This window comes from Lactuca serriola, chromosome 7 (assembly GCF_051521515.1).
Source record: "Lactuca serriola cultivar US96UC23 chromosome 7, Lser_US96UC23_V15, whole genome shotgun sequence".
In the NCBI taxonomy this organism is placed as follows: Eukaryota; Viridiplantae; Streptophyta; class Magnoliopsida; order Asterales; family Asteraceae; genus Lactuca; species Lactuca serriola.
The window spans coordinates 98539794-98567080 of record NC_136414.1 but is presented as its reverse complement, the minus strand read 5'-3'; the positions used below and the strand labels follow the sequence as shown (position 1 = coordinate 98567080).

General features: G+C 34.9%; 1 long non-coding RNA gene across 1 annotated transcript; it reads right to left on the bottom strand.

Moving 5' to 3' along the window:
* Positions 1 to 22117: 22117 nt before the first annotated feature.
* LOC145063399 (uncharacterized) lies at positions 22118 to 26701 on the bottom strand. The gene is made up of 3 exons (XR_013687937.1): positions 26595 to 26701; positions 22400 to 23113; positions 22118 to 22313 (listed from the first exon to the last, which is right to left on the bottom strand). It is a non-coding gene; the product is annotated as an uncharacterized LOC145063399 (long non-coding RNA).
* Between the last annotated feature and the right edge of the window lie 586 nt (positions 26702 to 27287).

Genomic DNA, 27287 nt, shown 5'->3' with positions numbered 1-27287 from the left:
ACACATGGGTTTTGATGATATATGGGTCATCATGGATCAATTGACCAAGATTGCCCACTTTTTGGCTATTCAAGAGAGCTCTTTAGCCAAAAAGTTGCCAAATTTATATGTCCAAGAAATTGTTGCTCAACATGGGGTTTCGATCTCCATCATTTCATACCGAGATCTTTGGTTCACTTCCTGAATCTGACAGAAGTTCCACGCGGACCTGGGCACACACTACAAGAAAAACGCGATTTTGCTAGCGAAGTTCGCTATGGAATGTATTTTCGTTGTTAATCTGCAATGGATTGTGCTATGAAATGTCGTTCCATAGCAATATTTCTACCACTTTGTCTACGGATTTTATTTCTGGTAGCGAAAATGGGACCTGCTAGGGAAAATGCTACCGACTCCATATTCGTTGGTATTATGCTACCGATATTTCTATGGAACAAAAATTGGTAGCAATTTTCCAACGGCATTTGTTACGAAATCACTTTCCGTTGTACTACTACTATGGAATTAAATATCATGGTGACTATCCAGCAGACGTTGTGACAAAAACCAATTCCATAATTGCTTTGCTACGGAAGTACCATTCGTAGGTATTTGCTAGGGAATTCTTCAATGGAAGTTGATTTCGTTTGCTTGTTTTGCTATGGAACAAAAAGCCTAGCTAATTTGTGACGACACTGGTTATGAAATGATAGTCCATTGGAACGTTGATAAGGAGTTGTTCAAATTCATTGATATTTAGCTATGTAAATTTGTACCGGCAATAAAACTCTTGGAATCATCAAGTTCATGATGGTGTGTTTGTTTTTTTTGTTTGGATGTTGTATGCTTAATTAATTTTCTTATTCTATAGATGAATTATTATTATTATCAATGGAATTGGTAAGATATGTTTTGAATGATATGTTTTTGAATTGACAATATATTTTGTTTGTTTTATTATACTTTATATGTCTTTAATACTAGGAGAGAATAAACAATTTGCTATTATATATGTTTATGTTATCTTGAATAATTTTCTCGCATTTCAATGTAAAAAAACTAGATTACAACATAAAAGATTACTTAATTGGATATTCAACTATACTCAAACACCATAGCAAGCAAAAATGACGAAAATGCCCTATTACCAGAAAATAACAGCACAAACAATATAACCACTGATATTGAAAGTCCAATATTATCAACCATTTATATTTTTAAGAAACATACAAAACCTAACGTACTCCACATACCAACGACAAAGCATGTAATATCTTTGTCGATCATCATCCTCTTCGTGGCCTACTACAAATTCCCCTTTAACAGAATGATTTGCCTCTTCACATTGGAATGTGATGTTTTTTGTTGTAAGTATATGAACAACATCAACACTCCACAACAACTCTTTGGCACTATCAACAACACCCGTGTACTCCCCATTATTCAGAACTGCCCAACCAAAATACGCATCAAGTAGTTGTAAACCTACACATTAAAATAACAATCAATTAATCCAATGTACCGTCTCAACACAACAATAAATATTATACAACACAACACAACTAAATACTTACCCCAAACTACAAACGTGCATTACTTAACTATATAAAAAATTTAATGTACATTTACAGCATACATACCTTGATTACATTGAGGAGGCCCTCTTGAAATGTAGATCATTCCAAGCAAATAAATTGCCTCAAAATGATCTTCATCTGCTGCTTGTCTCAACAAACTCATTCATACATCAAAACTGCCATTACAAAAGCACTCCTCTTGTTGACAGAATAACAATATCATTCACATCATTGAAACTAAATATTAATAAATGGAATAGATTATATATAGTTACTTAAATTACACATCCCATTCCTTCTCTAAACATGGCTTTAATGTTATTATGCAATGCACATGTGCGTATAAATAAAATAAACATTCAAATATTTGGGACCTATTCCTTCAATCATGTGAAGGGATGTTGTTCTAAACACTTGAGGATCACCCCCCGCTTCATGCATCTTCTTTGACCTTCAAAATTTTAAATACACAGGAAATAACTAATAAATAAAGTTGTATTTCATCAAGTATACATTCATTAGTTGATGTTTATTGAGAATTACCAAAGTCTTGTAGAGATGATGTCTTTCGCAGATTCTGACCCTACTATTACAATAATCCGAATCAAATTCTCTATTGGAATATCATCTAACGAACAACAAATTCTTGTGTTCAACATTCTACATACAAAATTCACATTGGAGTGGTTGATTTCAATTTTGTTTTAAAAAAAAAATAGGCGTAATTGTGAAAAACAGTGAAACACGGTATGGAAAAAAAACTTACTTTATGATACATTGGTCACGAGGACTGAATACAGGAGTCACTATTATTGGAGAAAGACAATTTTAAGAACGATTACCCTTCGACGATTTGGGGTTTAAGTGTTCGCCTGCAGTTTTATCGTCAGGAAGATTTGTGACGTTCTGAATGGTTGAAGAACTAAAATGCCAGCATGACATCAAAGACATCATGGCGCCTAAATGATATAGAGTGAAAAAAGACCAAATTGCCCTTGAAAGCATTCCAAATATGTGATAAATAAGGGTAGTTGTGTCAAAAAACATTATTCAAACATTATAAACTTTTATGGGTGAAACTTGAACTTTGACTAGTTAAATAAAAAGATTGAAGGTGGTAGGATTCGAACCAGCGAATTTGGGAAAGAAGAAAGATGTGTGATCCAGCTGAACTAAATTACCATATATTTCTTAAAATTGTATAAATTTAATATTATGTATTTATAATTACAGATTATAGAAAAATATAGAAACGTTATTATACTTATTATCACAAAATAATAGTCTCAGCAATTGTATACAAAATTCACCCTGATTCATTAAAGTAACATACACTAACCTGACTTATGTTTCTCACAATTGAATAACTTTAATATTATATTCATTAATGTAGATTCGAACTAATACATGGTATTTGAAGTAATTATATATGTACAATATAATATAACCACTAATATGTATGGTTGTATGTGTGTGTGTGTATATATATATATATATATATATATATATATTAAAACTTGACCAAGTTAGGAATAGTAAACTTTTGTTGAGATTCATTTTGCCACATGACTTTCCAAACTTTTACTCTTTTAGTCCATTATTAACAACACGACATATCTACTAATCAAGGAACAACATCAAGTAATTACTTATCAAGTAAATTCCTATATATTCATATATTAAACTAAAAGAATGTACATATGAGTTATTGTCATAATATGAAAGTACATATTAACCAACTACTCATAAATGATCCCAAACTCCCTAGCAAACCTAACGAAACAAGCATCCCACAAACAAATTTGACATCTAAACAACCATTTGTATCCATTCACAAAACCGTCTGACACACTAATCACAGACTTATGCATTACACAAGTTCTATAGAAGCCATGGAAGTGTACTTGTTTCCTCTCCTCCCTATTTAAGTGGAGATGAACCTTGGAACAAGTTGCTTCAACATTCCATGTAGCTATTGTACTGCGGTAAGCAGTGTTCAACATTTCCAAAGCTTCATGTTCCCTATGTCTCCCTTAGGCCTTTAACATCATTCCCAAGACAAATGTTGAATCCAAATGTCCCAATGCAGATGCTTCTTCAAGCATCGTTTTCCCTTCTTGATCAGCTTCCAAGAAAAATAACTTCATCCTGAAAAATACATTAAACACATAATTTCTAGTTAAAGTAATGCAAAACAAGAGACAATTTAGTTAATACTATGCATATATATAACAACGTACCAATCGATCCCTGAACAGAAAATTTGGGTTTCTCATCTCTTTGCATTTGTTCACCACTGCATGTTTTCTGGTTAGACCACCTATGAAATCGTAATCCATCTACCTCCATCTATTTGTATATTTCATCCGTTTTTCCTTCCTCGTTGAAGACTCTGCTACTGCAAACGAAACACAATATTGGCCCCAAAATGTAAGGACAAATCAAATACACTCATGACTGCTGAAATTTTTCCCTAGTTGACTATTATGTTTTCAATCACTTCCAATGGCATGTCTGCTAACGATTTGCTTTGATTTCTTGGTTGAATCTTCGAAAAAGTAGTAGCTTCCATAATATTATTCCTTGAGTAATATAACAATTCTGCAAAAATGATTTTAGGGTTTTTTGACTGTCGGAATTTTGAAATTGGGGTTGTTTGCAAGTGACTGAAATAAGACTAAAGAACTGAAATGACGTGTTTCTTCGAAAAAATTATGGCCCCTAGAAGATGTTGGCTATAAAATGACCAAATTGTCCTCATACATACAATGACTCAAATTTGATTAGTAAGGGTAGTTTAGTCAAAAATCATAATTAAAAGAAAAATCAATTTATTTTAATACACAACCGGCACAATTGATATATCCCTTTTAATCTAGCAATTACCACATTTTACCATAACAAACATGACCCATATGTCATCCATGGGTTACCATCACCCATATGTCATCCATGGGAGTTACCATAACAATATAAGCAACTACCATATTGACCAAATGAACTATATGTCATCCATGGGTATACCATGACACTATAAGCAACTACCATGTTAACCAATGACCTGTATGTCATCCATGGGTATACCAAGCACTATAAGCAACTACCATGTTGAGCAATGACCTGTATGTCATCCATGGGTATACAATGAAACTATAAGCAACTACCATGTTGACCAATGACCCGTATGTCATCCATGGGTATACCATGACACTATAAGCAACTACCATGTTGACCAAATGACCCATATGTCATCCATTACTGTTGGGTTTTGAGCTTTCTAACACTTCCTAAGTGTACATGCAACCCTAATAAACCTTGGATCTATCTTTGTCTAAAGTACACGCAAAATATTATTTTTCCAAGGTTTATAACCTATCTAGCATGGCATGGGGTACTTTTAAACGTAAAAGAACTAGATGAATTACATACCTTTTGTTGATTGTTGATTCCTTGAAGTTTGAGAACCAAGCACTAATAATGTGAATGCCTCAAATGGAAATCACAAATCACCACAAACTTGGAACATGTATGAGAGAGTATACCAACTCTTAGAATTCAGCCACCACTATTACACACCCACTCTAGGGTGTTTTTCATGCAACAAAAGATTGCTTATATAGTGTGCATGGTTAGGGAGAAACCCTAATAATCCATGTCTTTTCCTCTTCCAAGGATCCATGGGTTAAAAGCTCCATGGATCATCCATGGGCTTCCACATAAGCTTAGCCCATTAGCAAATGAGTATTAGCCCACACCATATAAATATAATAGCCCATGATTTAACTAGTCTTCCTTTTAATCACTAAATTAATTCATAATTAATTCAACATTAAAGCTAATTAAATAACATGACTTTATATTAATATATTATAACTTATAATATATTAATAAATCATAGGTATACAATTCTCATAAAATTATCCATAAACAGTTTGGGTGAGGTGCAACCCAAATGGACCATGCCGGGTCGGGTCAAGTATATACCAAATAAGTTATGGACTTAGACACCTTATCCAACAGACTCCCACTTGGATATGTCTAATAACTGTATTTGCCTCTATTACTTCAGGAACCAACCGGCAACCATAGCTCTCAAAAACTCTGCTGAACTATTAAGCGTCATTTCAGATAAGTGATCACATAATCCTCTATTCTCATGATATCAGCCGGAAAAATACATGGAACAATGTCTTACTTATTTTCTGGCAGTTGTTTCTCGATTTCCAATTTGTTTGACAAAGAACTTAACTGAACACATCAATTTTATTCTGACCGGGCCCGGTAGATGGGTCAACACAAAATCATCGAGGGGCCCAGATATCGCTTCTATATCTAGAAGGCACAGATAAACTTCGACTCATATGCTTGTTCTACTACTTGTTGAATTGTACACAAAGGCACGTTTTATAACATCAAGTTACTGATGCGTTTACGTGCAATCAATGCACAACCAACTCATAGGTAACAACTCATATCTCTAGGTTTGAAGACTTATATGATATTATCGTCTCACGATCACTCGAGATAAATTCCATGAAGTGATACAAGTGAGTGTGGGTTTATTCCAATACTCATAACTTATGAGCACTCATGAACGTTGTAGCAACCATTGCTATGTCTAAACACCTTTAGCCATCTACAAACCCAATTCATGACAATCTTGATTCATACCTACTTCCGACGTATGACCGATTGTGGAGGTTTGAATAAATTAATTTTCTGGAAGTCAAAACATTCAAAACTGAAACAATAGTAAATAATTGACAATGATAGTAACACTTTACTCATGAATAAATCACAAATTTTATTCATCATCAAACGTCGATTACATTTTACAAGTTTCAGAAAAGGCTATCTAATCTGTGAAACTAATATCATCCCTCAACCTGATGCGCCTCGCATGCTGCAAATGCTTAACCCTCGTCAGTCCCTTCGTAAGGGGATCGGTAGCGTTCTCATCTGACGATACCCTCTTTGCCACGAGGATTCCTTCTTCAATCTTGTGTCTTATGAAGTGATATTTTCTATCAATGTGTCAGGATCTGCCATGATCTCTTGGTTCCTTGGCTAAGGCAACCACACAATTGCTATCACAGAAAATCTCCATAGGCTCCTTAATAGCTGGTACAACTTCAAAGTCTCCGATGAAGTTCTTCAGCCATATCGCCTCCTTCGCTACTTCACTCACTGCTATATACTCTGATTTACAAGTCGAATCAGCCACCATCTCCTGCTTGGAACTCTTCCAAGAGATTGCCCCTCCATTTAAGGTAAAGACCTAGCCCGAATGAGAGCTGAAGTTATCCCTATCAGTCTGAAAACTAGCATCACTATACCCTAATACTCTCAAGTCATCACTCCCACCAAGGGTAAGGATCCAATCCTTAGTCCTCTGCAGGTACTTGAGAGTGTTCTTTACCGCGTTCCAATGAGCCTTGCCAGGGTTCCCCTAATACCTGCTGACCATGCTCAAAGCCAATGCCACATCAGGGCGGGTACAAGTCATAGCATACATGATCGAGCCCAAAGTGGAAGCATACGATAATCGACACATCTCTGCTATCTCGGCCTCTGTACTCGGACTCTGAGTCTTACTCAGTTTGGCATTGCTTTGGATCGGTAAATCTCATTTCTTGGAATTTTGCATGTTGAACCTTTTCAACACCTTATCCAAGTAGATACTCTGACTAAGCCCAATTAGTCTTTTACTCCTTTCTCTTAATATCCTTATCCCTAGGATATAGGCAGCTTCCCCTAGGTCCTTCATAGTGATAAGTTAAGAAATAAACTTGAAGATCAATTAGATCTTTGTAACAGGTATTACGATGAACATAAAACAATAAATAACACAAGTGTGGATCAAAATATGTCGAATGATTAGATCAAACAATCCTCAACAGAGCTCGACTAAGAACTTCCGCTGTAGAGGATTTAGGGTTACAAGAACGATAATAAATAAACGTGTTGAATAATGCTCTGATTGTTTTATTCTATCGTTAACAGCTAAGATGCATGCAAGCACCTATATTTATACTAAACCCTACTAAACTCACGGATGGACAGGCCTATACCGGAGATACAAAATGGACTAGCTAACGAGCCCAATAGACGCAACACTTTATACAAAACACGACCCAACAATCTCCCCCTTTGCGTCAAATTGGAGCGAGACTACTTCTTCTTCTTACTTGGGCCAGCAGCGGGAACTTTCTTCGTAGTATCAAACAGGCGTAAGATTAGAGCGAGAATAGTCTGTCCGAACCGAATGTACCCTTGTATCATGTCATCAAAATAATTGACATCATCCGCTGTGTTTTTCTTGCATCTGTGGATGATCCCCAAAACATGCTCCAAACAGGCAGTGGTGTAGAGGTGTTTGTCAGCCAAGGCGAAAAGACATTTCTGTCCTTCGTTCCTGGTAAACATGACCGAATTCCTCCTTGAGTCGATTTTACCCATCTGCATTTGGTTAAGATCACTTGCAGAGCCAACAAGAGATATTGTAGGTTTCTTCTTAAACACGCTCGCAATCTCTTGATCCATCAGTGCAACTTCCATGATGTAGCACACGAGCATCCTCTTGAAATGGTCGATGATCGGACCGTATTCAGCTTCGTTGGTGAGGAGGATGTTGTGCAAGATAATCCAATCATGGGGATTAAGGTTTGGAAGATCTGCAAGGGAAATAGGATGTTCGGTTTTGGTAGATCCCCGAAGTACCTTGAACCGAATGTTGATGAACTTCCCTTCACTATATGGCTTCAAGACCCGAACGTTGACAATTTTCTAAGCGCTCCAAGTCTGATATTGGGGTTGAGAAACCTTCAGATAGAAATTGATCAAATCCCGATCAACCTGTGGATGAGGATGAAGGATTTCTGCTACGTTGGAGAAGGCATGAAAGATAAATGCCTTTCGGGTCAGTGGCATGTCGAATTGTGAGTCGACAATGTTGGAACAATCTAGAGAGATCACACGTTCCAGCCACAAGATACTCGGTGTGTCAATGGCTTCTTTAATCATCCTCTGGAGAGTCCAAGGAAGAAAAAGAGTTTTCCTACTCTCAAGAAGGTCGAGGGCTTCCTTCTGTTTTCGTTTGGCTTCTTCAGCCTCTCTTGCCACACGAGCACGGATATCAGCGTCATTGTTTCGACTTTTTCGCTTCAACAAGTCAACGATTGTCTCTTTATCTTCATCTTCTTCATCCTCAGCAATATTTTTGCCTTTTTGTTTCACACCAGAACCGGAGGCTTGGCCTACTAGAGGAGGTTCGGTAGTATGAGTTGTCGTTGAGGTAGGAGGTGGTTGAGACATTGTTTCCTTCTCTCCCCCTTGTTTCGGAATGGACATGAAATCAAGTTGACCTTCGATTTTGCTGAGTAGGGAAAGGGTGGGAGCGAGCTTCTCTGCAAGGTCACGCCTCACAGTGTAGTTAAGAATGGGATCATGTGCTTCAAGGATGTTGGATATGGCAGAGTGGACATCCGAAACACACGATTTTATCACCTCCCTTTCAGACCGAAGAGAGTCAATCTCCTGTTGAGAATTGGAGACTTGAATGCTCTTGACCTTCAGAGCGGTGGTCTTCCTGGCTAGAACATCCATAAGAGAGTTCTCGGCAGCCAAATCTTCTTGAAGCTTTGAGAGACGGTCTTCAATGGTTGTGCGAAAAGCTGAGTTGTCGTCAGAAATTGATTGACGAAGAGAAGCGAAGGACTTGAACTCAGTCGTGACTGAAGTTGCCAGCTGTAGAACAATAGGTTCCAGCGTAGTCTTGGCAGCAGTGGCACTCTCCTGTAAAGACTTCAACAGGGTAGAGGAATTAGAAAATAGTTTATCGACTTTTTCGGTCGCAGCCTGAAAGGCTTTTGTAGAGGCATCTATGGCGGAGGTTGCAGAAGCAAGAGAATCTTGTTGAGCTTTGGAGAAGGCATCAACAATTTTCTGAACTGCAGCTTCAGAAAGTGATGACTGAGATGTGGAAGAGGAGGCGATGAGCGAGTCAATCTTGTCATGGAGCTCCTTGAGATGCCTTTTAGTGAGAGGAGCGTCGTCATCATCATCACTTTGAACTTGAAACGGACTATAGTAGACTGAATCAAACGTCATATTCTCCCCGCCAAGGAGTGGTTCTTTTCCCTCTGAAGCATGACCAGGAGAAGGTGGTGGTGGTGAAGCTGGTGGTTCGGTAGTATGGGTAGGTTCGGGTTAGGTTGTTTCGGGTGTAGGTGTAGGTTTGGGTGCTGGGGTGGTTTCGGGTGCTGGGGTGGATTTGGTTGCGTCAGTATGAACCCCCATATCAGATACGTTGGTTCTAACATCTGCAGTGGTTGTTGTGGTTGCTTCGGTGAATATTGGTGTAGGTATTGGGATGGAAGTGGGTGGTATTTGAGTAGTGGAAGTTATGGGGGGAATAGAAATAGGAATGGTTTTAGGTGGAGAGGAAAATGCAGAAACTGCAGGGGTTGGAGATCCGGGTGGAGAGTTGCCTCGTGGAGAGTCATCAGAATCTGAACTCTCACCCTCAGATTTGCTTGAGGAGGAAGCGATAACCAGCTTTTTCAACTTATACTTGCGACAGGTTCAAACGTTTTGACAACAAACATTGACACTAAAATACTTATGAACTCACCAGCTTAATGCTGATAAACTCTTTCAAAATAACTTGTATTCTCAGGTCATCAGTAGACAGGTACCGAGGCCAGCTTTTGAGAAGATGGAGTGCATTCAAGACTCATCTCATATTATTTTGTTTTACATTATTTTGGTGTCTATAACTGTACAAAACATGCTTGTATTGAAATTATATATTTAATGCAATGGATGATGTTGTTTGCTTATTTACATTTACTGTGTTGTGATACTATACATGACGTCCTCCGCCCCAGAACGTTTCCGCCGTTCTTGGTTTTGGGGTGTGACAACATGGTAGTTGATTATGGTGTCCATGGATGACATATGGATCATTGGTCAACATGGTAGTGGCTTATGGTGTATATGGATGACCTATGCGCTATTGCTCAACATGTTAGTGGCTTATGGTGTCCATGGATGACATATGGGTCATTGGTCAACATGTAAGTGGGTTATGGTGTCCATGGATGACATATGGGTCATTGGTCAACATGGTAGTGACTTATGGTGTATATGGATGACATATGGGTCATTGGTCACCATGGTAGTGGCTTATGGTGTGCATGGATGACATATGGGTGATTGGTCAAAATATGGTGTCCATGGATGACATGTGCGTTATAGTATTAATGAACATAATATTTTGGTTTTTCAATTAGAAGAAGAAAAAGTTAATTTAGTTTAGCTCGCAAACGCGTCTTACTTCTTACCCGAAGTCGCAGGTTTGAATCCTAGTTATGTCAATAATTTTATTAAAATTCGTCTCTCTAAATTTAATCAATAGTTTTATTTGACTTCCTTTTTTTTAATTTAAAATGTCAAATTATTTACAAAAATTCCTATAGGTATTGACAAAAATACCCTAACCAGTTACGTAGTAACCTTTGTACGTTAAAGGGAAATTATATCAATTCTTAGTCTAAACACTTAGTGCCATAATTTGTAGTCAGACTTATCCCGTCGTTTCAGTTTATCCGCGATTGATCATCTACATTCCATTCCCAACAATCAAAATTCCGGCACTTTGATCAATAAACGCTAAAATCGTTGTTGTTATATAATTTGAATTATACTCGACGTAGTTCAACATAATGGCAGCGAGTTACTCATCAGAAAGAATGTAAACAAGACAACAAGGAACAAGAATTACGGCTTTGTCGTGTCACTTGATCAAAAAAATAGTAACTATGGTTAGAGGAAATTCACAAATCGATGCTTTTAAGTGTGAGTTAGTGTAAGTATGATGTGCCTTACTTATATTATACTTATCCACATATTTAATTTAGTGTTTAATAGATTAAATTTGTTGATTTGTGATATAGAAGTTGCGAACTCTTTAGGGATTCTGTAACATCAGACGTAATATATAAAATCGTAGACACAAATCGATTAAGATTTCGTTCATTAAGTATTCAATAGTATGAAGTGATAAGCAAATGCAAAAAGTTGAACAACCCACACGTACTCTTCAAGGATGGAATGATACCCTTTTCTTAAGCAATCAGATAATTACGAATTCAATTAGTTTTCTATATTTATATTTTTAAAATTGTATGATTACTTATTGTATGTCAGGCAAAGTATTTTACGATAGGGGAAGAAATAGCAGGGAAACAGTTGCTTCAAGATGCAGCTGATCAGGGGCAGTTCGATGCGATCTTCATTCTGGGAATGATGTTGATGGCTGAAGGCATTGAACAGAAGAAAGAAGCTCTGATCATGTTAGAGAATGCCTACGTTAATACTAGAAGAAGTTGGAATCTAAGGCATCCCTGTAACAAGGTTCAAAACCAATTGGTAAGGAGACCAAAGCAGATAAAATTCCATGGGTTACATAGAAGTTATGCAGAGCATCCTTCTGTGAGCAATTATGGAACAGCTTTTATGTATCAATACAGTTGGTTGTTGAATTGTGATTTTTTTTTTGTGGGATGAATGTTTTGTTAAGTTTTCTAGGATGATTGATATCAGTTCGGAGTAGTTATATATATGATTGTTGTTTGATTCGCACAATTAGTGATGCATATTGTATGTTTATTTTGGTGTAATGGGAATACATACATTTAACTTTATTAAATGTTAATTTATATGTTAGTTTTGATATGTATATTATTTTTTTTCTTTTTCATTTTACTAACCAAAAGTTCATTGTGACCTAGTTGGATAGATTTCAAGGGCACTTTGGTCTATTTGCAATCTCTAAAGTGAAGGCGTCATTGTTGCTATGAAAATAAAAAAAAATGTTTAATCAAGTCGTTATTAAGGAAAATACTGTATATATAGAATTTATATTTTAAGTAGATCTATATCTTTATTTATTATGAATGTTATTTAAATTTATAATTACCCGTATAGTACATGAGTTTTAACCTAGTATTAAATAATATCAACGCAATAACATGACCTAGTATCCATCCAACACATTGAAATCAAGAGTTGTCGAAGGTTCCCTAATCGATACACACTATGTTTGAATATGTGTTCTGCAAGTTTCGATCTCAATTAAACCATTCTACTAATACTCGAAGCCTTTATCCAATTATAAAAGTTATTCAACCATTCAAATTAGAAAATTTTGAAGATTTGTGATGAAGTATAGTTAATGTAATTAAAAATTAGTTTGTAATGAATTTTTTATTCACGAAAATAATCTACATAGATTATATACTTTAACATGCCCAGTTAATGTAATTAAAAATAAGTTTGTAATGAATTCGTTGTCAATTATTCATTATATACTATGTTTTCAAGAAATTATACACAACTTCATTAGCATAACTGGCTTAACCGCGCCCTTTTCTAGCATAAGCTTAAGTTCGAGTCCGCTTGCCAACAATATCTACTTTATAATTCATTTTTATATTTTTTAGCCATTAGTTTATGACGCATATTACCAATTTAAAAACATTTCATTCAAACCTTATCTTACAAATTCTAGTGATCATAATAATAATTCATCCATAGATAAGAAGATTAATTAAGCATACAACATCCCAACAAACACCGTCACAAATTAGCTACGCTTTTGTTCCATAGCAAAACAAGCAAATGAAATCATATTCCATAGCAGAAATCCCTAGAAAATACCTACGAATGGTACTTCCATAGCAATTAAACTATGGAATTGGTTTCCGTCACAAACTATGTTATATAGTAACCACGATAATGAATTCCATAGTAGCATTACAATGGAAAGTGATTTGGTAACAAATGTCGTTGGAAAATTGCTACGAATTTTTGTTCCATAGAACTATCGGTAGCATAATACCAACGGATTTGGAGTTGGTAGCATTTTCCCCAGCAAGTCTCATTCTAGCTACCAAAAATAAAATCCGTAGACAATGTGGTAGCAACATTGCTATGGAACGACACACTATAGCACAATCCATTGGAGATTAACAACGAAAATATGCTCCATAGCGACCTTCCCTAGCAAAATCGCGTTTTTCTTGTAGTGATAGTGGCATTTTGGTATTTTTGGACTTTGGGGAGTACGCTAAGCATACATGTGTATGCTAGCGTACTAGGACGAACCTTAGTACGTTGGGCGTATACCTCGTATGCATGGCATATGTGAGGATCATGCAAAACCTAATTTTTCGGCTTTGGCTCATATTTAAACCTCATTATAGCCTCACGTCTCATTCTTATTCAACATCCTTCTATGAAATCGACCCCCCAAGCAAACCCTAAGAGAAAGAGAGCATTTTTGGAGCCTTTGGAGTGATTAGAAGTGTGCTTGAAGAACAGGAAAGTGGTGTGGAGAGCTTCCAGTTTGGGAAGCTTTTTGGATTTGTAATTTTGCTCTTTGTTTGCAAACTCTAGGAGGTATAAAGCTTGCAACTTTATCACTCCATTTTGTAGATCTAGACTCTTTTCTTTAAGACACTTTTTGGTCCCAAAATGGTGATTCTTGAATATGGCATGTTCTTCAGCCAATAAGTCGTCCTTTCAGACCTTAGGGAGCGTATTGAGTCATAAAAATGTGGTTTGGAAGCTTAGATTTGCTTCATGCATTCTTTAGAAGGTCTTAATGCATTAATATGTTGTACTTTGAGGTATCGGCCACTTAATGGACACGTAAAAGTCATAAATTTAGAAACTTTATGACTCTCTATGGTATTTTAGCCTTAGATCTAGAATTTGGATGTGAAAGCTTAACGCATTAAGCTCTTAATGGGTTTTTGGGAAGACTGGGTGTATGCCCTACGTAACTTGAGTGCGTAGCGCGTACGTGGTTAACCTACCTGATGTTCATCAATGCTCGAGTACGGCTTGTGAACACACCCTGAGTCAACTCGGTTGGGTTGACTCAATTGACTTGTTGATTTTGACCATTTTGACATTGATTTGACTAAGTTTGAGCAAGGGGTATTTTGGGTATTTTTAATGGTGTTTGAGAATTGGTCCTTTGGATGGATAGGCGACGGACAGGCTTGAGATTCAGAGTCGGGGCCTCGACACCTATTGTTTAGACTGTAAGGTGAGATTTCCTCACTATACCTACGGGTCGAAGGCACCAAGGCCAACCAATTGGATTAATATCCTGCTATACATTGATATGTTGAGTATGAGATAGAATTGTATGATTATATGCTATTTGTTGGTATGTGTAGACCGGTAGATCTGTAGGACTACCTATGATTTCTGATTACATGATTACATGTCTATTGATTTTCTTTGTTATTTGTTATATGTCGGTATATTGTGTTGGATTAAGACTTTACTGCTTTGTGCATGAATCAATAGACTGGGGGTAATCTAGTTTGATAACTGAGTGGACCCAAGGGTATTCCTATCTGATGAGTGAGTGGGCCTGCTGTATATTGGTATTCTAGTCTGATGACTGAGTGGACCTACTGTGTATTGGTATTTCAATCCGATGACTAATTAGGCCAGGAGGCAGTAATCCAGCCCGATGGTTGTAGGCCCGTGCGTATTCCAATCCGATGACTGATTGGACCCAACATACTTGTTTGTTTATTATAGTTGTTTGTGTGATAGTATTTTGGGGGAACTCACTAAGCTTTGGTTAATAGTTTTTAGTTGTTGTTTCAGGTACTTCTCATGATTGTGGGAGGCAAAGGCGTAACTGTACACACCCTTTTTTTATGATTTTGGGATACTTTGATATGGATAAACAATTTGGAAACAAGGATTTTGTAAACATTTAATGACTATGGGTTGTTTTAAAAGTTTAAATTTGTTGTTATTTTTGAGTCGTTACACTTTAAATTAAAAATACATAAATATAAAAAAGAAAAAAGGAAAAATATATTAGCAAGGGTATATTAGTCTTTTGTATTAATAAGAGACCAACTCTATAGTTTTTTGAAATCACATGGACACAAACTACTTTTCGAAGGTTGGATCAAACCTGCAAATCTATCAACATTTATTATAACTGAAATTTTCTCCAAATAACCAAAATCATTATTAATTACTTGGTTGAAATCATATTTTTTTTCTTTGTTTATCTAATTTAACCTAGCGTATAGTTTTTTCTCCTTAGTGTATATATTGTTAACAAATATATCACCGCGATATTTTTTTGACTTGATTTTCCATGTGTGTTTTTAATTTTGGTAGAAAATTTGTTCATAGTTTTTATGCAATCTATGATATTTTTATGCTTTGTAAAACATTTAAACTTATGTCAGTAAAATTGAAATTTGGAGTTTTCTTTATGTACAATTTTTCATATTAAAATGGAAAACAGAAATCTTTGATTCCCCGTTAGGGGTGTAGACGAGCATTCATTTATATTATGCAATAGGGATACTGATGAGCATAGGGATTGGAATGATGATTCGACAATAGGCATTGGGATTGGGCTTCCCATTATTTTTACGTCCTTTTTCCATCTCTAACTATGCTTGCAAAGAAGCAAGAAATTAACCTCGTTAAGTAAATACAACAACACATTAGTGAAATTAAGTATTTTCCCATGAATGATCTCAATAAAAGGACTAATATTCGCTAACAATTAGGATCAAACACAACTAACTAGTAGGGATGAGATTTAAACCGGAAAATCGTACCAGAACTATTAAAACCATAATATGTAGAACAGTTCTAGGTTCCTGGTTTAAATAATGGCTTTATCCGGGTTTCGGGTCCTTTGGGTCTGGTAAACCTGGTTTAAGAACCAGAACCAGTTTTAAGGGCCAGAACCGATTTATGTAAAAAGTTTAAAATATGCATATCTCATTCGTTTGAATTCGGATTGGCATCAGGTTTTTTCTAGTTTGTATTTTATAGTGTGTACATGATATAAGACTATCTAATTCGTTTGATGTCTCAAGGGGAGGGATATGTAGTAGAGCCTCTTCTTCATTGTTTGGGATCTTCTTCTTCTAGCTCCTCTTTGGAATTTCGTTTGACCTTTTTCCTTAATCTGCTCATTGTCAATCTTAGCCTTCTTACTTTCATACTTTGAGTAACCGACTTACTCCTTAGTGGGATTTGTCTCCTCCTTAGCAGGATTGTCTTCCTCAGAGGACTGAAAAGGATCCTGGTAGGGTTCTCTAGTTTTTTCTGAGGAACCATATCTCTCGTAAAGTTTCTTATCGTGGGTCAAAGGAAACTTTTAGGAAAAATGGGTATCCTTAACTTAAGAGAGTGTGGCATGACCTGATATTTATATGGAAATGGTTTTGTTACCCTGTTTCCAATATTTGACATACTCGTGTGAAGATCTTGCAGATGCTAGGAGTTATCCATCTTAGATAATGATGGTCTGAATCGTGGGGTTCTAGGCTTTATGGGATCCTCGAGAGTTTAGTCAATCAATTACAATATTCAAGATTAGTTGTATATTTTTCTAACCATAATTAAGCATAGATGCATAGTCTATGTCTAATTATGGTTGGAACCATATATTGTATTAACCTCAAACATTTTATTGAACTAAACTCTTGAGTTTGGGTTTCTATAGGTTTTGTTGTATATACTTAGGTGTTTTCTAATTGAGGAACTAAGTTTATATGTATAACTTTATGTTAGAAGTTTGTATTTTATTTTATTAATTATTGTTTTTGTACTTCAAGACTATCAAGTAAGGATCAACCAGACAAGAAAAGTCGAAGGGAAAGACCATTTTGGCATATATCCATTCAGAAATCCAACAACCCAATGTGACAAGTCCATTCTAGACACCTCTCCCATAAGTAGTCTATCAGTAGTGTAATTTATAATAATACTTTTATTTGTAGATTTGAGGATAAACCTAATCGGAGTATAACCCATGGTTATAGTCCTAATTTCCTAAGGAAGTACTAGTTCGCTATAGCCAATATCTCTGATACCAATATATCACACCCCAACAGACAGTGGAAACGCCGTGCTGTGCGATCACATATATTGAACATACGTTGAACAATACAAAAAAAAATATAGCATAAATATCACTTTCATTATGGATTCAATATTAAATCAGAATATGTTTGGACATACTAGAAGTTCTAATTCAAATATTGCCTTGACAGTTAGGCATAACTATAAATAATAACAAGCTTTTAGTGGCTCATCGAACAAATGTCGCATCAGGGAGTGCAAGCTTCCATCTCTTGTTTCCTGGGAATACATGTGGTTTTGAAAACGTCAACATTACATTGACGTGTTTATAGGTATGATAATTATACTTTTTCTACATAACTTTGTTAAGTTGTATAAGTATTTTGTTTTATTTTGTTAGAGTACCTTTCTTTCGAAAATAGCATTCTACTAATTATAGGTACTATAGTTTTCGTATTTCCTTTATCATTCATATTATGTGATACTGATATATTAGTGTATTCTTATCTCAGGAGTATACTTATCGAAAGGAGTACTTATATTCTTAAGAACAAACTGACCGAGAGCGAACATTCATACTCAATGTAGGTTAGCGGGATACCGTCTAAATTTAACCTATATAATTGTTTACATACGATGTGAACTGTTGGGTTTTGTGTACTATAACAATCCTATGGTGCACATACAACCCTAATGGTTCACAAACACCATGAATAAAGGAGGACATTGAGAAAGAGGCTAGACACTCTAAAATCGGTTATCTCTCTTCCTAGAACTCTTAGGGCCAATTTTAGCTAAGGGATAACATATATATATATATATATATATATATACATGTATATATATACATATATATATATATATATATATATATATATATATATTGTAGGATTCCAAGAGTCATGGGTAAACCCTAATCCATACACTTGGGTTATGATCCATATCTCATGTGGGCTAACTCTTCATGGATACTTACATAAACTTAGCCCATCATGGATCAATAGCCCAAACAGTATATATCATTGATTTACATAATCAGTTCCCCGTTAATTTAATTAGTCTCTTTTGATCACTAAATTAATTCCAAATTAATTATTGAGCAATACTAATTAAATAATATGATTTCACAATTAATATATTATACTTGTAATATATTAATAAATCATAAATAACCTCTTCCTCAAATATTCATCCTATCAGATTGTTCTGATGAAGGCAACCCAAATGGACCATGCAACTCTTGGGTCAAGTACATACAAATTATAGTTTTGGGCTTAGACACCTAATCCAACAATCTCCCACTTGGATAAGTCTACTAACTATTATTGCAAGTACGACTCCAAAATCCCGACTAGCAATCGTAGCTCTCAAAAGTCGTTATCGAACTCTAACCTAGTCAATGACGCATCCATTAGATAATGGATCATATAATCCTCCATTCTAGATATCGTATGAACTGAGACATGGATTATAATCATTCTCTCTGTTCATGTTTTGTTTCCCGATTTCCATTTTATAACGACGAACTAACTGAACAAATCAAATTAGTCCAGGCTTGGCCAAGAACTTATGGTTGTCATCACTAAATCAGTGAAGGGCCCACATATATCACTTTTATCCCACATTGGGTAAAAGGAGTGGATAAAATTCGACCCAAATGCTTACTTGTACTTACTCATCAAATCACACACAACAATATGTTTTATAACACCAAGTTATTGGTGCGTTTACATATGTCAATGTGCAACCGACTTGAGCAAACTTACGCTATGTATAAAACAGTTTAGACAATTTATAGACAGATTCATGATAGTCTTGCCTTAATACCTACTTCCAAAGTATGATCGAATGTGGATAGTTTGAATAACCTAGTTACTCAGGAAGTCAAAACATTCAAAGTGAAACACAAGAATAATCGAATCCAATATGGTCTCAAAACTTTTGAATATAAATAAAATACCTTTTATATAATCATCATATTGATTACACATTATTCATTGTATAATATTTCGATTTATCAACTAAATACTTCAATTAAAACAATAGTTATCCCATGCTCCAAGCATGCACACTATGTTTATCCATGGTCCTTATTATATGAAATAGATTAATTGTAAACATTTCCAATGACACTCATTTCATAATTCCAAATCCTTATCGTAAGAGTAAGAATACCAAATTCTTGTCATTTGCTAAAATATGTTAGAGTCTAAACTTATATGCAACGATCCTCTTGTAATGACTATGCACAAAACTCATAGAGACTTGGCAACAAACACTACAAAGTATTCCCTTTGGACATTGGTTACTGCACCAATTCCGTGGAAGCGAAGTCTCATATTCAAGGTGTATTCCTTTGAACATCCTTCTTGCATAAAAGTTTCTAACTTACTCATAGATTCTTGATATCCAACTCCCAGTATGGAAGCATTTCCATATTTTCATATGAGTATCCATTCTTAATTAAATCTTATCTATTCATAATTATATTAATATGGTCCATTCATTACTATACTCCCAATTGCCCACAAAATGACCAATTCTTAGCGAACCATGGATCGCCCATAGCAATTTTTTAACAACTTCAGTCATATCTTGTTCTAGTCCTTTTTCCCTCTTAATGCCTTAGGCATTTGGAAAGTTAGAATAGGAGAATGTTATAGCACATGAAATCGACCCTATATCTAAAGCATATGGGACACGATTCATTATGTCTTACATAAAGACCTGATACTTTACTAGTCTCTTGCTATAACATTTCCATATTTAGAATTTCCTTATTTCGAATCTTTTCAACATAACATTCATATATTTCCTTGACTAAATTTGATTAAAATCTCAATCTAAGCTTTTAGAATTAAATGAAGTATAAGTTCCTCTCCCTTAATAACTTTGCGAATTGAAACCTTTGTTTTCTATAATTAACATTGCTAACTCGCAACACTTAATATAATAATTATGATCCTACTAGCATAATAATTATTATCTTACTAGCATAACACTTATTCTCCCACTAGCTTTGACATATTCTCAGAAATCAGCTGGACTTCTAGAAATCAATACTTATTGACTTTCTTACCAAAGTTTAGATTTCTAATACGAGATGCTTCGATAAGCATTTATCTAAGCTCATACACCCTTTTATTAGAAAGCTCATATGTGTGTCTAAACTATTTAAAACTTACAACAATAAGTTCTGAATGTTCAAACTATTTGCCATTTCTCACAATTCGGACTATGAAGAGGGATTCTGTAATCATAATCGAACTTGAGAATGCAAATATCACAATTTCTATCTCATTAAAACCTACTTAGTGAATGCGTTTCCTCACAATCAATTTCATGAATTGGTGAGAAACCTTATGACACTTAGATTTTATGATGTATATGTTCCTATCCATACGAATTTGTTATAACCATAATCACAAGACAAGGTTAGTGACAAATCCAAACCTATATGGATTGAACTTGTTCAATCTTAATTTCTTGCCACCTGGCAGTACAAGGGCCTACTATTGCTTCCAAGTTGTTAAGAAAACAATTGAGTACTCATAGAACTAACATGCATAGTCAACTTTAACTGGAATGGGCACATAAATAAGAATATGTCAACACGATAGGTTACAAACCTCAAGTCATGTGCTAGTGATTAACAACAGGTTTATTCTTGATTAGATCTTGAAGCTTTTCAAGATCTTTAAGACTCCTACTGACCTCTTGACATATAAAATTCTCTTGTCAAGAACCATTCCTTGACAAAAAAAAAAATTATTCAAGAGTTAGTGCAGATTCTTATCAAGATAAACACTTCACACAATTGGTCTTAGTAGGTCTTTGTTTTATCCAAAACATCACAACTCACCCATTTCAAATGTACAAGAGTAAGAAACATTTTACACTACATTTGATAAGTGTTCTAAACCTTTCTTAAGATCATGTCACTCAGGTTACAATCTTCGAGTATGACTCTAAGACTTGACTTTGGAGCGAAGTATGATTCACCTTAATTGATTTAGCCATTTCAAAAATTCCTGATTCCTCGTCTTAGCCATACAAGTGCACTAAGGTGTCCTTAGAGGATCAAATGTGATATGGTTTTCATAATCATTAAGATCTTCATACAACACGATACTAAAGTACTCTCCTTTGCTTTTAGATTGGAGAAACTTTTATCTTTCTGCCTAGTTGGTTCCTTTTATTCGTCCTGCTATACATTGAAACTTTTCAATGATTCAAAATTACACTTAAACTTGTAAGCATAACCATATTTACTAAACTTTTAGTAAATCATGACTAATAGTCTTGTCATTCTTTGTGGTGGACCTGACCAGTGCACAACCAAGTGTACTTGATCGCATAGTCCTTCACTTGACTCATATATACATGTGAACAAGGAATTAGTATTAATTTTCCAAAGACAAAAATTCTCATTCATCATACAATACAAGTTGTACGATTTCAAGTTTCCATCCAATTGAAACTTGGGTGATGAGAATCTTTCCTTATTTGGTAAATTTTGACACCACCATAAACGAAAGAATCAAATCCATATTGCTAAAAAATAGAAACATACAAACATCAATTTTCACAAATGCCATTGCAAGGAAATATACATAAGATAAAATCAAAATTTCTCTTTATTTATAAAATGCGGAAAACCTTTCCTTACAACGCAAGTACATATGAAAATTATGTTTCTAAATATTCCTAAGCAATCTATCATAACTCCTAGCATCAACTCAAAAATCCGATGATTTAACCATGCGATCGAAATCCATCTCCTCACGATCAGACTCAACATGCTTTTCCTTTAAGCTTCCTTTGATCCTACAAAACATCAAAATGTAATCTTATCGCATCTTGTATCAAGAATCTACAAATAAGAACTTAATAGAGTTAGATAGAGGACTTACCTGAAGCAGAGTCAAACTTTTTGACTTTACCATCCTTATGATCCTTCAGGCAGATATGGCAGCTTCGCAACCAATTCTCCTTCTCTTGGCAATAGAAACAAACAGACTCTTTCGAAACGGTACATGGGACAATCATAGACTTAGCCTTTCTCTTTCATTCTTTCTCATTGGGATGAAAAGACTTTTCTGGATTTCCAATGTTGCCATTGTCAATGTCCATGGAAGTTTGGGAAGTAGATCTTCTAATCAAATTCACATTAACGGTGCGCCAAATCATTGTTGATTCAGCAGCAATTAGCAAATATGTAAGATCAATAAGGGTCACGTTGCGGTCTGTCATATAGTAGTCTTTAACAAACTGACTATACGACTCGGAAAATGACTAAAGAACCAAGTCAAAAACCAACTTCCTTGAGACAATGACTCCTAACATTTCCAGCTTATCAATGTATGACTTCATCTCCAAGACACGTGCACACACAAACCTTCCATCTTGGTGTTTGGTAGCCAATAGGGTTTGAGTGACCATGAACTTTTCAAGTCTTTGAACTTGTGGGTCAGGGAGAACTATTGGAGGAGGTGGAGGAAGTGAAGTTCCACTAAAGCACGAAGAAGGGATTAATCTTTCACCTTATTGTCTTGTGGAATATCATCTTCATGAGGAAAGCTTTTTCCATAAGATTCGGAAAGACCATAGTTGTCTGACCTAGACATCTATAATGTGAGAAATTTAAGTTAGTTATTTAAGTCCTTAATATAACACCCAAATGAAATATTAAGGCTAGGACCCAACACAATATTCTACAATTCGGAAGAGGGATGCCGTAATCCAATTGTAAATATTTGAAGGTAGGTAAATGACGATTTACTAATTTCCATCATGAAAAACGAAATTGATTATTAAGTTTTAAATGGATTAAATTCCTAGATTCTTTTAAGATTAATTGAACTTTTCAATGGCATGTTTAATATCGATTATGCCCTTCAAGTTTGTGACTGGGATGCCGGGGATCACAAACAATGTGTGAATAACCATGCAAATTAGCTTGGTACACTCAATGTTACAAATCATCCAATCAATGTGTCGGTTAACCACACACGCTCCATTGATCCATGATTAACATCTAGCTACCCTTTGCCACACATTGTCAGTCCCAGATTAGTGTGTCAGTTAACCACACACGCTCCACTAACGACTTAACAAGGTGTAAAGTGCAATTTCATGGGTTAGCAGCAAATTCACATTTTTTTCCTAAGTAACTAAGATTGGGAATTTATAAGTGTTTAGTTACTTGGTATTTTCATTATACTTTTAATGAGAATTAATTTCCTATCCTACCCGTTCGGCTAACGACCATCCACCAGTCAAGGAAGCGGTAGGTGAGAGTGGACACCAATTAAATCACCATTTTATAGGTAGTAACCTTATACCCCCCGTTATAGACAGACTTCGTAAATGAGACCTACTAATGGTAAGACTGACATTTTACTTATACATATAATATATTAAACATTTGAATTAGTATAAGGGTGTATTTTACATATTTAAAATACTTGGTGGTTTAATCTATTGATAAATTATGTTCTTAATTTAATTAATCCGAAACCATGTTATTATAGATTTATTAAACTTATCTCTTAATTAAAAATTTTAATTCATTTATTAAAGTCCATAAGGTGTAATTGAATTATTCAAGGCATCTAGGTTATTAAAAATTCAAAATTAAAAATATTTTGAAACCTTTCAATTACTAGATGTTTTAGAATTCAATATTAAAAATTAAAAACTTTTAACTAAACTTTTCAAGTTCCAAAACTTGAGGGAATGTTTTGAAACTCTTCAAAACCTTTTGGATTCCATCTTGATGACAACTTTTGTAACCATCCAAGACTCTTGAATTCCATAACTTATGAGTTTAATGTTATTTTAATGGATGAAACTTTTCATGTTCCATAATTTGAGGACAAGTTATGGAAGTCATTAAAAAACATTTAGATGAATTTTAACAAATAGAATTATCATATAATCTAGGATTCATCTAATTTAACTCATAAGGCAAGATAATTCATATCAACAATTTACAAGTACTTTGTTTATCATATAACCAACAATTATCTTAAAACTTTGACAATTATCTTTTCATTGGATGAGTATAATCAATACCATATCAGAAAAAATAGATTTTATGATACAAAATAGTTTGTGGTAGTGATCGCAATCCTATATAGGCCAAAAAACCCGAAAATCTGCCACTTGCCAGTGCAACTCTTCGAGCCAGGATTTGGACTCGTCAAGTTCATCAATGGACTCAGCGAGTTCAGCCTGGCAGAAGGCCTTTTTTCAGATTTTTTTCAACTTTGAACAATTTCCAAATGCAATTATATAACAGAAACTACCCTAAGCTCTAATACCAATGTTGGGTTTTGTGTACTATAACACTCCTATGGTGCACATACAACCCTAATAGCTTTGGATCTAGGTTTTCTCTAGTTATACATGCAATAAAATTTCCAAAGCATGAAGCCTAAAACTAGAATACAATTTTGGTACATGAATCATAAAACTAGTTAGAATAATACCTCTTTATTGTAGATTGTATTTTTGGCTATTCAAGAGCTTCGCACCTCAAGTGTGATGCCTCAAATGGTTCACAAACACCATGAACAAAGGACGACTTTGAGAGAGACGCTAGACACTCTAAAATCAGTTATCTCTTTTCTTCGAACTCTTTGGGCCGATTTTAGCTAAGCGATAACATATGATGACTCTTGGAATCATATGATATATATATATATATATATATATATATATATATATATATATATATATATATATATTGTAGGATTCCAAGAGTCTTGGGTAAACCCTAATCCATACACATTGGTTATGATCCATATCTAATGTGGGCTAAATCTTCATGGATACTTACATAAACTTACCCCGTCATGGATCAATAGCCCAAACAATATATATCACTGATTTACATAATAAGTCCATGTTAATTTAATTATTCTCTTTTTATCACTAAATTAATTCCAAATTAATTATTGATTAATACTATTTAAATAATATGATTTCACAATTAATATATTATACTTGTAATATATTAATAAATCATAAATAACCTATTTCTCAAATATCCATTCTATCAGATTGTTCTGGTGAATGCAACCCAAATAGACAATGCTACTCTTGGGTCAAGTACATACCAATTATAGTTACAATGAGTTCCCATAGTCGGGCTTCTGACTAGAAATTTGCCCTGCATGACGTTTCACCGTAAAGTTTAGACAGATATCCCTGCCCGGGTTCTAGCTAGCAACCGCGGGTGTAGGTGTCAATCGCGTATAGATATATACATAACTCTCTCGGTGACTTAAGATTAACGACTATAGGCCAAGGTCTTAACTAAAAACTAATTAGCTGAGATGTGTTAATTTGTCTCCTTTAACAACTACTTGACTAGTATTAATGTAAAAAGGATTTCAATATTGTATTGTATAAATATAATTAATTTTATGATTATAGATATCTTATCCAAGCCAAACTAACAGAGTGATGACATAATATACAATAATTATCTGTTTGAGATGAGCGAAACGACGACCTAATATTTAACAATCATCCGTTTGAAACGAGAGGAATGACGACATAATATACAACAATTATCAGTTTGGAACGAGCATAATGACGACATAATATACGAGTTTTATCGGTTTGAAACGAGCGGAGTGACCACATAATATGCAACAATTATCTGTTTGGAACGAGCGAAATGACAATATAATATACTACAATTATCCGTTTATACGAGCAGAGTGATGACATAATATACAAATATTATATATGAAATTTTGGGCAGAATAACGATATAGTATGATATTATTCACAAAAGTTAGACAGAGTAATGACTCGCTATAATATTATCCATAAAATTTGGGTAGGGTATCTACCTGGAATATTATTATTTCTAAACATTTAGCAAAGTAGTGAATAGGTACAATGTTATCTATAAATATTTAGCAGAGTAACGATAGGGTATAATATCTATTATTTTATTTGGGCAGAGTATCGATATAAAATAATTATGTTGTACAAAACTTTATAATGCATCGAGAGTACTTATATAATAATAATTTAACATATATCCCCCTACATTTGAGAAATGCTTTGAAAAAGAGTCGTGAAACTCACCCTTGAAGCGTGCTTTACACACCTATAGCTTCCGCCTAATTCTCGAGTATTACTAGGATCAAAAGAGGGAAAATCCCTAGAGAAGTCGACAGAAAGTGAGAGGATTTTGATGTGTGGAACTAAGGGGGCTTGGGGCTGCTTTTATCGGCGAAAAAGAGAAAGGTGCATCACGCCCTTGCTAGGTGGCTCCATCTGTTGCGTGACACGTGTGTCTTTTTTCCTTGGTCCACGTCCCTCCTTCTTGAAGGCATGCGCGTCACACGTAACACGCACATGCACTAGAAAATGTTGATTTTGTAGAATTTGTAACTTCGTCATACGAGTTTCGTTTTCAATGTTTTTTGTATCCACATATAGATATCTACAACTTTCCTTTAGGTCGTATTGACTAATTCTGACTTTATTTTTACCCCATATTTTTATAAGCCTAAATGATTTTGCAAAAATCATATCTTTCTCGTACGGACTCCGTTTTTTATATTCTTTGTCTCATCGGTTTTGTATCGATGACGACTTCGATTCCCATTTACATATTTGGCTAAAACTCAATCGATTTTCCTTTATCTTTTACAACACACATTACTTGTGCATGATTTGTTTTTAAACTTAGAAAACTCAACTTCTCCATACGAAGTCTGATTTTTACAAAAATTATATTTCCGGGATTGGGACGACATGTACTTTTGGAATACG